Source organism: Oculina patagonica, chromosome 7 (genome assembly GCF_052425735.1).
Source record: "Oculina patagonica isolate OP01 chromosome 7, crgOcupat, whole genome shotgun sequence".
NCBI lineage: Eukaryota > Metazoa > Cnidaria > Anthozoa > Scleractinia > Oculinidae > Oculina > Oculina patagonica.
In genome coordinates this window covers 29,316,646-29,326,566 of record NC_135764.1, presented here as the reverse complement: position 1 = coordinate 29,326,566, position 9,921 = coordinate 29,316,646, and positions in this window count along the sequence as shown.

Genomic DNA, 9,921 nt, shown 5'->3' with positions numbered 1-9,921 from the left:
TTTCTCTTTTAGATCCTCCAAAGCTCTTGTGTCGTTGAGCCTTTCTTGCAAAGTGTTTCTTTCGCTCTCTTTGGCAGCGAGGCTTGCCCTTAGTTGGCCGACTCGTGTTTGTTCTTTTGCCTTCTGCTTTGCTTGTTTTTCAAGAGCAGAAACTTCTTTTTTTGCGTTTTCAAAATCCTTTTCAAGATTTTTTTTTAGTTGATTAAGTCTGCGCAATTCTGATTCATTTTCAACATTTGACCCAAGTTGAACCATCTTGGCATTTGTTCGCTCGATTCTTATTCTGAGATCTTCTACTTCTTGGGTGGCTTTTTCTTTCTGCATGGCAATTGTTTCTGCCTGTTGTAGTTGACTTTCAGCTTCTCTTAATCTTTGTCTGCTTTCTCTTATTTCTTCATTGTCTCTCTCAATAAGTTCTTGTGCCATTGGTCCAAGTTCTTTCCTGATTTCTTTTGTAAGACTTGGATTTAGCTGTTGGTTACCACCTGTACCCCTTTTGGTGGTGAAAAGGTTATATAATTTTTTACCAGCTCCGGCCATTTTTACTTGTAATCTGCCCTTTAGACTGTAAGAGGCTTCAAGATTTGTTGATGAGCTTTCTGGAAACACCCCTTTTAGAGCATTCCATGCCTTTTCGCTCATTGATTGCGCACTGCCAAGCAAAGGTGTTTCATCATATGATGTGTCTGGCAGCCCGCTCTGTTCGTGCTGCATCGTTTGCATTTCATGTTGTTCACCCCCATGGTAGGGTGTGGATGCCTCCCCGGGCTGAAATGGTCGGGTTGTGTCGACCTCTTGTTCCTCTTCATCATCGTTATCACTGTTGTGGTCAAGATCTTGGTCCAAATCAGGGTCCTCGTATCCAAACTCACCACCACCTTCCGCCATCACGTAATTTATATATATTTTCAAATTAAACTTTTCAATTTAACAATAAAACCAATCGAGAGATGGCTGCTGTTCAAGAAAACCTTCGACCGGGACGCACAGAGAAAATACTCGGCGCACTGAAAGCCGAGCGCGCGGTAAAACGAATCACTTTTGACCGCACAGAAGCCAATCCAGAGGAAACGTTGTATGTTTCAGTGCCCAAGCTGAACGAAAACGAGGTCATTGTGCCTGGCTCGCTGGCGCTGCGCTTCAACATCGACTTGAGCGGAGGCCATGCCAACAACTTTCTGGTTGACAACGTCAGCCGAGCTCTGGTCGACGATTTTGTTGTAAAGTACGAAGGCACCGTCGTGCAGGACACGGTTGGCTATGACATCTACAAAATATTTGAGGACTTTTTCCTTTCGCAGGAGGAGCGCGACGACAGGGTGCCAGAGGGCATTCAGAGCGAGGACCTCAACAAAATTCGCTCAAATGCTGGCGATAAGAAAACTTCAGGTGTGGACGCAGAAAAAAAGCTGAATGAGATATATGGAAATAAATACCGCATCCGCCTGGATCACCAGATTTTAACTGACCATGGGGCATTTTATCCTCAGGCACTATACAACGATCTTGTGTTCGAACTGAAGCTCGCGGCAGCCGAACATGTGGTCAGAGGCTCAGATACAACAAAACTAAAATACAAGTTGACAAACATCCAGCTGGAGTACGAGATGATAAGAAGCGAGGAAATTGCAGATGAAGCGTTCAGCGCTTATTCGGGCGGCAAAGAGTTCGCTTACGACCACATCCAGCGTGTTAAAGTGGTGACTTTTGCAAAAGGCTCCGACACACGTCTGAATCTAAGGGTCAACCCGCAGAGGAGGTCCATGAAAGGTATCTTGCTCCTATTTATTGAGCAATATAACAAAGGTGCAAGGAGCTCGGAAAAGTACATTAACCCGGACCTTACAAAAGTAAGCATCACTGTCAACGGCTCGCCAAACATGCTGTACAACAACGGCATCGAAGGAATGGACATTTGGGGAGAAGTTAAAAGATTCTACATGAAAGAAAAAAATAAAACGCAGCACATGACTCTGCAAAAGTTTTACACAGAAGACAAGTTTGGCCTTCTTATTGATCTGCGTTCCATGGCTGACCACTCGATGCACGGAAGCGGCACGCGCCTTGTGAACACAAAGGACGGTGTCCAGCTTGAGCTAGAGAGGAAAGCAAGCGGCTCAGGTAATTTGAACTGCCACATTTACGTAATCAGCGACGCCCAAATGAATATACTTGGCAGGCAGTTAGAATCTGTGCTTTTATAATTTTTTCTTTGAAAAAGTGTACCTTAGGTACATATACGAACGAAGATGGATCCTGCCAATATACCCTTCAACGCCCTCATTGTGGGACCAACGAACTCAGGAAAAACAAGATACGTAGTCAATCAGCTTTGTGGCCCTTTCCGAGGCAAGTTTGACTACATCGTGCTCATCTGCCCGACTTTCGAGCACAACAAGACTTATTATCGCTTTGCTGAGGAAGATATTCGATTTTTTGTTTTCATTTGCGAGCAGCACGAGGTGGAATCTTGGTTAAGGCTTTCAAGATTTCTTTTTGAGGGTACGAACACGCTTATCATCCTCGACGACTGTGCTGCTTCGAAAGATGTAAAAGGAAGAACAGGGGAGTTGGTGAATCTTGCTTTCTCTGCTCGCCACGCAGGCTTGAGCATATGGGTGTTAACTCAAAAATTGACAAGCATAACATCCTCATTCCGCGAAAATGTTGCGGCAATCGTTTTCTTTTACACCCCCTCTGCCAAGACCACGAAGGCAATCTTTGAGGATTACGCTGGCGAACTTGCCAATGAGGATTACAAAGAAATCATTTTAAAGCTAAAAAAAAATAAGTTTTCGCATCTTGTCATTTCTCATCGCCACCCTTACGGCACAAAATTTTCTTATTGAACATATTTTTTAGAGTAATAAATGGCTGACCCGTTCGCAACTTCTCCTCCCGAGAGCGTCAAGGGCGCTGCAAGTGAACAAGAATTAGCTTCCGTAATGGAACTGCTAGGAGCTGAACCAGAAAGTACAGAAAGCGCTATGGCACTCATTCAAGGCCCTGACATTCCTGCTTTGCGTGAACAGCTTGCAATCCTTGTTTCAACAGGAAAAGCCAAAGAAGCAATCGGTGTGCAACTGACACACGAGCAGGTGAAGCGCTTGACAGATAAAGAAGTTGAAAAGTACTTAAAGAGATATGAGGCATACGTTGGATCCAAAACAACCGACAGCTTGATCGACAGCTTTATTTTTCTTGTAACTAAAGTCGTTGGTATGGCCGTAAATATCAAGGACGTCAATGATTATCAAAAGGAACTAAAAAACGACTACATCATCAGTAAAGAGCTGTCAACTTTGGCTGGCGGTCTGGCTTTGAAATGTGGTCGCTTTCTTGCCGTTGCAAATGCTGCGCTCATCACAACAAAGCACGTTGATTTAAACGAAGCTACAAAGTCGCACACTTCGCTGTGCGAAACCAAAGGTGCTTCCAAAGATGCGGACACAAACACTACTGAAGATTTTTCTGAGCAATGCTAAGAAAATGCTAAGTAATTACTGAACAATGCTTAGCAATTGCTTAGCAAAAAATCTTGCTGAGCAATTTTCTATTTAAATATTATTTTTTTTTATTATAAATGGCCGAGCTCGAACAAACTCCGATCGCTCAAGAAGAACAGAAACAAGTTACTTCAACAACTCCAGCAACAAAGCCTGCCAAAAATCCAAAGCGAGTTGCTGCTGGCAAGCTTGCAGCTGAAAAAACAAAACAGGCTCGTGAAGCACAGAAAAAAGCTGCTGTCGAGGCTGCTGCAATAATTGCAAAAGAAAAGGAAAAGAAATCTGCTGCTGCAAAGCGAAATGTAACACCACCGGACGTAACGGAACCAGCTCCGCCCGAGGCTCAGCCACAATCAAGCGGTCTCACCACAAATCAATGGATATCTTTGCTTGGTATCGGCGTTGCAAGCGTTACAACTTATGTGAAACGCGAAGACATAAAAGCCTTTATAAACGAAAAAAGAAGTCCAACATTTAAAGCTCCGCCAACTCTTATAACTGATGACACACCAGTTACAGCAGAAAGTATTGGAAGGGTTGCAACGCGTTCTTCAGACACGCCTTCGACAATCCAAAATGCCATTAGACCTCGCAAACAAAGAGGAATCCGTCCGATGGATTAAAAAATTTCTTTTGAACATTTATTTTTCATTTATTATACCGACAATGTCCCTTGGTTTTATTCTTGACAACCTTGTTAAAGGTGCAGCTATGGCTGGTATTGCATTACTTTGGTTTGAATTTTCCAAAACTTGCGTTAAAACCGCTATTCGGGTGCAAAAGGATGAGGATACAATTTTTAAAAGAGGTATAAAAAAAACAAAAGAAGTTGAATCTGGTGAAGAAGTTGCAAACTTTGCTTCGCAAAACGGTGAAGAATAAACAAAAAAATTTTTCAATTGAATATTTTTTATTATTTTATACTGAACCGCCATGTCCGGCAACAAGCTCGTGAAAACGCTCATGGATGCCGCCACCATTACAGGTCTCGCCGCCGGAATCGGCTGGGCTGCCAAAAAAGTTGTAAAAGAAAACTTCACATCCGACCCAAGCAGCAGTTTTATGAACTATGTAAAGTTCACAGCCGTCATGGCTGGCAGCGTTGCACTTAAACAGTATCTCGAGGACCAGAAAATTCTCCCCACCAATTAAAAAAAAATATAATAATATAAGAACAAAAACACACAATGGCAAGCGTAGCGATTATGGCTGGCGGAGCTATCTTGAACGCTGCTGCTTTCATTGGCGGCAACTATCTTGCTCGAGCTTTGGGTGGCGGAGATGACGCCGCTTTGAAAGAAAAAGAAAGACACGACAAAGCTCTCGAGGCTTACCAGGCAGCTTACGCGAAGTACTCTCGCGACCGCACGAAGCTTCTCGACTGGATCGAAACCAACAATGAGATCAAACAGCAAGCGAAACAAAACTTTACGAACACAGACTACGCTTTCAAACTCTACAACCAGGCACATCCTGACAAACAAATGATTCCTCCGAAAGAACCCAAGTTCTCTGATTTTTATCAGCCAAGCGAGCAGCAGAAACAAGGTGAACTGATGTTTGTTGGCGCAGGCGCGCTTGCTCTTGGGTACGCTGCCTTTCGGTTTCTTTAAACGTTTCTTTTTTTTCTTGTATACGCATGGATGCAAAGATTTTTGCGGAGCAAAACTTTTCGAAGAAAATCTCGAAAGTCTACTATAGCCCCCAGGGCTATTGGAAGGGAATTGCTGCGATAAAAAAATTAGCCGAGGCTGCCAAGGTTTCCGAAGATGCCGCAAAAAAGTGGCTAGTTAAGCAGGCCCTTTGGCAGATCTACCTTCCGGCACCACGATACGTTCCTCGCCCAAAATTCGATGTTTCTTCTCCAAACGCGGTCCACCAGGCGGACCTTCTTTTTCTGCCACACGACAAACTGCCGCGAGGGCGAAAAGTTTACAAATACGCTCTGACTGTTGTCGACGTTGCCAGCCGTTTCAAAGAGGCCGAGCCTTTGGCCTCCAAAGATTCAACTGAGGTTGCAAAAGGTTTTCAGACAATTTACAGGCGAAGTGCACTAAAATGGCCACAGATGCTTCAAGTTGACCCTGGTCGCGAATTCATGGGAGCTGTTACTAAAGAAATGGAAAATCACAAAACCTATATTAGACGCGGGCGTGTTAACATTCACAGAGATCAAGCTATTGTTGAACGTTTTAATCAAACACTGGCAGGGCGCCTGTTTGGTTATCAGTACGGTGTCGAGATGAACCTGCCATCTGGCCAGCGGTCGACAGCGTGGGTAAAAAGGCTTCCAGAAGTTGTTGCCGCTCTAAACAACGAAGTAACCAGTCTTACTGGTAAGAAACCTGCTGCTGCAATCAAAGAAAAGGCTGTTTCGTCAAAACCGTCCTCAAAATATACAAGACCTGTTGGCAAGAAAGAAAAAAAACTCCCCTCTCTCGTTAATGTGCGCTTTCTCTACCAACCTGGCGAGCTGGAAGGCGGCGTAAAAAGGGCTACAGATCCGATTTGGTCATTAAAAGTCTACAGCATTGAAAGGTCTGTTACTAAACCTAATCAGCCAGTTCTTTATTACTTGCACGATGGTCCAAAGCGCGGCTTCGTGCGTGAAGAATTGCTTGTTATTCCTCCAAATACACAGTTACCACCAAGCACTTAGTGCTTGAGCCCCTTGGGCTCAGAAAAGCTCTAAACGTTATGTTTATGTAGGCTTTGTTTCGCAAAACTTATACCCGTAAGCATTTGTATGTATCCCATCATCCGCTATCCATCGCTTTGAGTCAAAGGAGGACAGCGATTTTTTGTTTACCACTATTGAATACATCTCGTGGGCATAGCTTATTAGCATGTGCATTTCGTGAAAGCTTTCCTTGTTTTGAAAAAGTGTATCTTTGAAGTTTTCATGATCTATCTTATTCTTTGTCACACACTCTTTTACCCCCTTTGCTTTTTTTATATTTTTTTTGTCTTCTGTCATTATTGAATACATTTTTGGCCTCAAACAAACACACTCTGAAATTAGTTTTCCTGCGCATTCGTCTTTCATTTTTCCCAACACCTTTTTGTTTTCGTTTGAATGAAGTGAATGCTCTTCTGGGTAGTCGCTTGTGTCGTACTTGTCAATGTTTTTTGCCATGTCCGCGTAAACGTCTTCTGTTTCTATCTCAAGCAAAAGGCTGTCTGTGTCTGTATACAAAAGCTCGCAACGCTCTCCGTACTCCTTTTTCAGATGGTTGTAAAAGAAGTCATACATGCATAGCTTGCTTACGTCAAGGATGGTCATGCCTGTGTAGACCGGTTTATTAAGAAAAAGCTTACTTTTTCGCATGTCTATTCCAACCAGATCGTTTGAAAACATCACATGCCTTGAATACAATGGGCTTGCAACTAATTTTCTTATTTTCTTTTTTTCGTCGCTGCGCACTATTCTTATGTCTACACGGTTTCTCAAGTTTTCCATTGTTTTTCCAAAAACTGAGTTATTCATTAGCTTGTAAAAGTTCTTTTCAAAGACGCTTTTCGCTTCTTTTCGGAATTCTGTGTTCATCCGGATGTACGGCTCCATCCACGCCTCTTGTTCAAACTCTAAGACCCTGTGCACTTTTTTGAGTTTCATTCCCTGTTTTAGATAAAACTGCAAGTTTCGGTAATGCACGACGTAATTGGTTTTGTCTTCAAGAGTTAAAACAAGCTTTTCGGTGTCTGGCGGGTGCAAATCAAGATTTTTTATTGTTTTGTTTTGGTAAGGCGAAAACATTTCTTTGTTTATTTTCTTTTTCTCTGGTGCTAATGGATAGCTGTTGTGGGCGTCATGCAGCTCTTTCGGGTATTCCAAGTCCACCTCTAAAATCCATCCAGCTTTTGCATACTCTTTTTTTGTCGTTATTTCTTTTTCTGTTGGCATAACCTTTTTCCATCTAAATCCACTTTTTGGAAGCGGCTTGCTCATTGCCCACCCGTAAAGGTTATTCGCATCGAGGTACGTTATGTATTTTTTTGGCTGGCTCGGGTCAAATCCCTCAACATAAGGGTTGTTCGCCTTTGCATACCTCTTGCTTACCATCGAAATCCCGCCTCTTATTCCCCTTTCGACAAAAAGATGCATTTCATAGTCTGTAAGTAACTCAAGCTCCACGCCTGTCTTTTTCAAGAGTGCGTCCCAAGCAAGGCCTGGCGTCGTGTAATAATTCGCGGGATCCAACCCGTACTTCTCAAGACAGAGTTTTCGGAAGCTTTCAAAGACGTCGGCTAACAGGGTCACGTCAGTCTTAACGTACAAATCGTGGTAGTCGCCCAGGGTCTGGCAGCCAAAGGTTTCCCACACGTTTTGCGCGTGTTCGTACTCTTTATCCGTTATGTTCTCATCATTAAGTTTGCTGTAAAACTTTTCTTTTTCAGGCAAACTTGTTTCGCTAAATCTTTCCCATGAGTCCATGTATTCGTAAGGATAGATTCCCTTTTTGCAAAGAAGTTCAAAACTTTCATCAGACGACTGTGTTGAATTAGATTTTGTTATATTTAATTCCTCCTTCGGCATCGCTTTTACAAGTGAATCAAGACTTCCTTTAAGAAAGTTTAAGCTGTCTATAAAACGCAGTTTGCCAAGTGAAAATGTGATGTATTTTTCCATGTTGTTTGCAACACATTTTACTTCTTTCTGTGCCTCTTTTGAAATCTTTGAAATTGACTGCATTAAATGGTGCGCATCATAACCCCTCAGGTTGTGAAATGCAACTGGTATTTGGACCTTTTTCGGATCTAATCGCATCATAAAGTTACAAATGTTGTGTGCGGCTCCTCGAAACTTGCCTGTTATGTGGCAATGGTCTTTTACCACATCCTTGTAGTTCGGCTGGATAAGCGGCTTGTGGCACGCTAAGCAGTTTTTTTGGTTTTTCGCTGCTAATTTGTGTGTTTCTTTTTCAAGCTTTTTTAGCTTATAGTGGGTTTCGGTATCCAGGTTTTTTGCCTCTTTTTCCTTTCTGTAATAACATTTTTTGTGCATCTGTCCAAAGTAATTAAGCTCCTTTTTATTTCCAATCCAAACTGGCAAAGAGTCCAAAAAGTTTTGTTTTATTAGCGTTTCTTCGCAAATGTGGCAATTGGTTGCATTTTTGAAGTTTACCCAGTCTTTTGCCGTCATCACAAGGGGTTTTTGCTTTGACAATTCATATCTTATTTTCTTTTCTTCACTTAAAAGACAGTTCAAGAATACTTCAACGGAGTTTTCTCCTCTGTACACAAATGTTTTTTCGTGTTTACCATCACTTCTTACAACTGTGTAAGCAAATCCGCATGCCTCGTGCTGTTCTGTTTTGTCTGTGTAACTCGGCTTCATGTCTTTTACTTCTTCACCAAGGTCTTTTCTTATCTGGCGCTCCTCGGGCGTTTCGCGTTTACACCCTTCTATCGGCCTTAGCAATGCCTCAAAGTCGGCGTAAATCGTATAAGGCGCTTTCATTTGTTTTTGGTAGTTTTTAAAAGAAAGAGTGTTTTTCCCCTTCTCCGGCATTTCAATCCTTGTTGGCCTGCCTTTAGCGCCATTGCAATATTTTTTGTGCTTTTCGAGCAAGTCTTCTCTTGTAAAACCTGTCAAGCACATCATGCAAAAGTGTTTTTTATGCTGATCTCCAGTTTGGTCATGTAACAAAGCACTTACTCTTTTTATAAAACAGTAGTGCTGTGTTAATCCTGACTCAATCAACATAAGGAATATACGGGGAATGCTATTTTCTTTTTCGCTTAATCTTAAAGGTATCACACATTTGTCTTCTGAGTCCCACCCAAGCACATTTATTGCAAGGTCCCTGTTTTGCGCCTCAAGCCTGTCAATCTGCTTTAGTGGAGTTGGAAAATCGATTCCATTGTAGTTAATGCCGTCGTCAACTGGGTATCTGCTTGTTCTTTGTGGATTTTTCCCATCTCTTGGAGGAAATAATGCAGCTCTCAAAGCCCATTTTAGGCATTGGTTATCTCTGTTTTGCACGTTAATAATTGCTTTCTTGTTTGCCAACTTTGGGGGCAAAGGCAAATAAGTTCCTCCTCTCAATGGCTGATAACGCGCAACGTTGATGTACGCATTTGTTATTCTTTCAATGGCCCACCCAGAGCCGTTCTCTGACCAACCCTCAATTTCTCCCTTTGCTTTGTCAATAAATTTGTCAAACTCTTTTTTTATTTGGTCTTTGTCGTTTTTTAAAAAAAGGTGTGGTTCACTTTCTCTAAAATAGTGTTCCATGTATTGCTTCTCACCGTCTCTTTGTTTCGAAAATTTGACTTCAAGTCCAAAGCTTGCTTTTAAATTTTGTAAGTCATCAATTTCGCTTACCAAAAGCTCATAAAACTTTTTTTTGTTTTTTCTTGCAAAAGTGTAAAGATCTTTGTTGTTTTCGTTAGCTTCCGGTATGTTCATTTT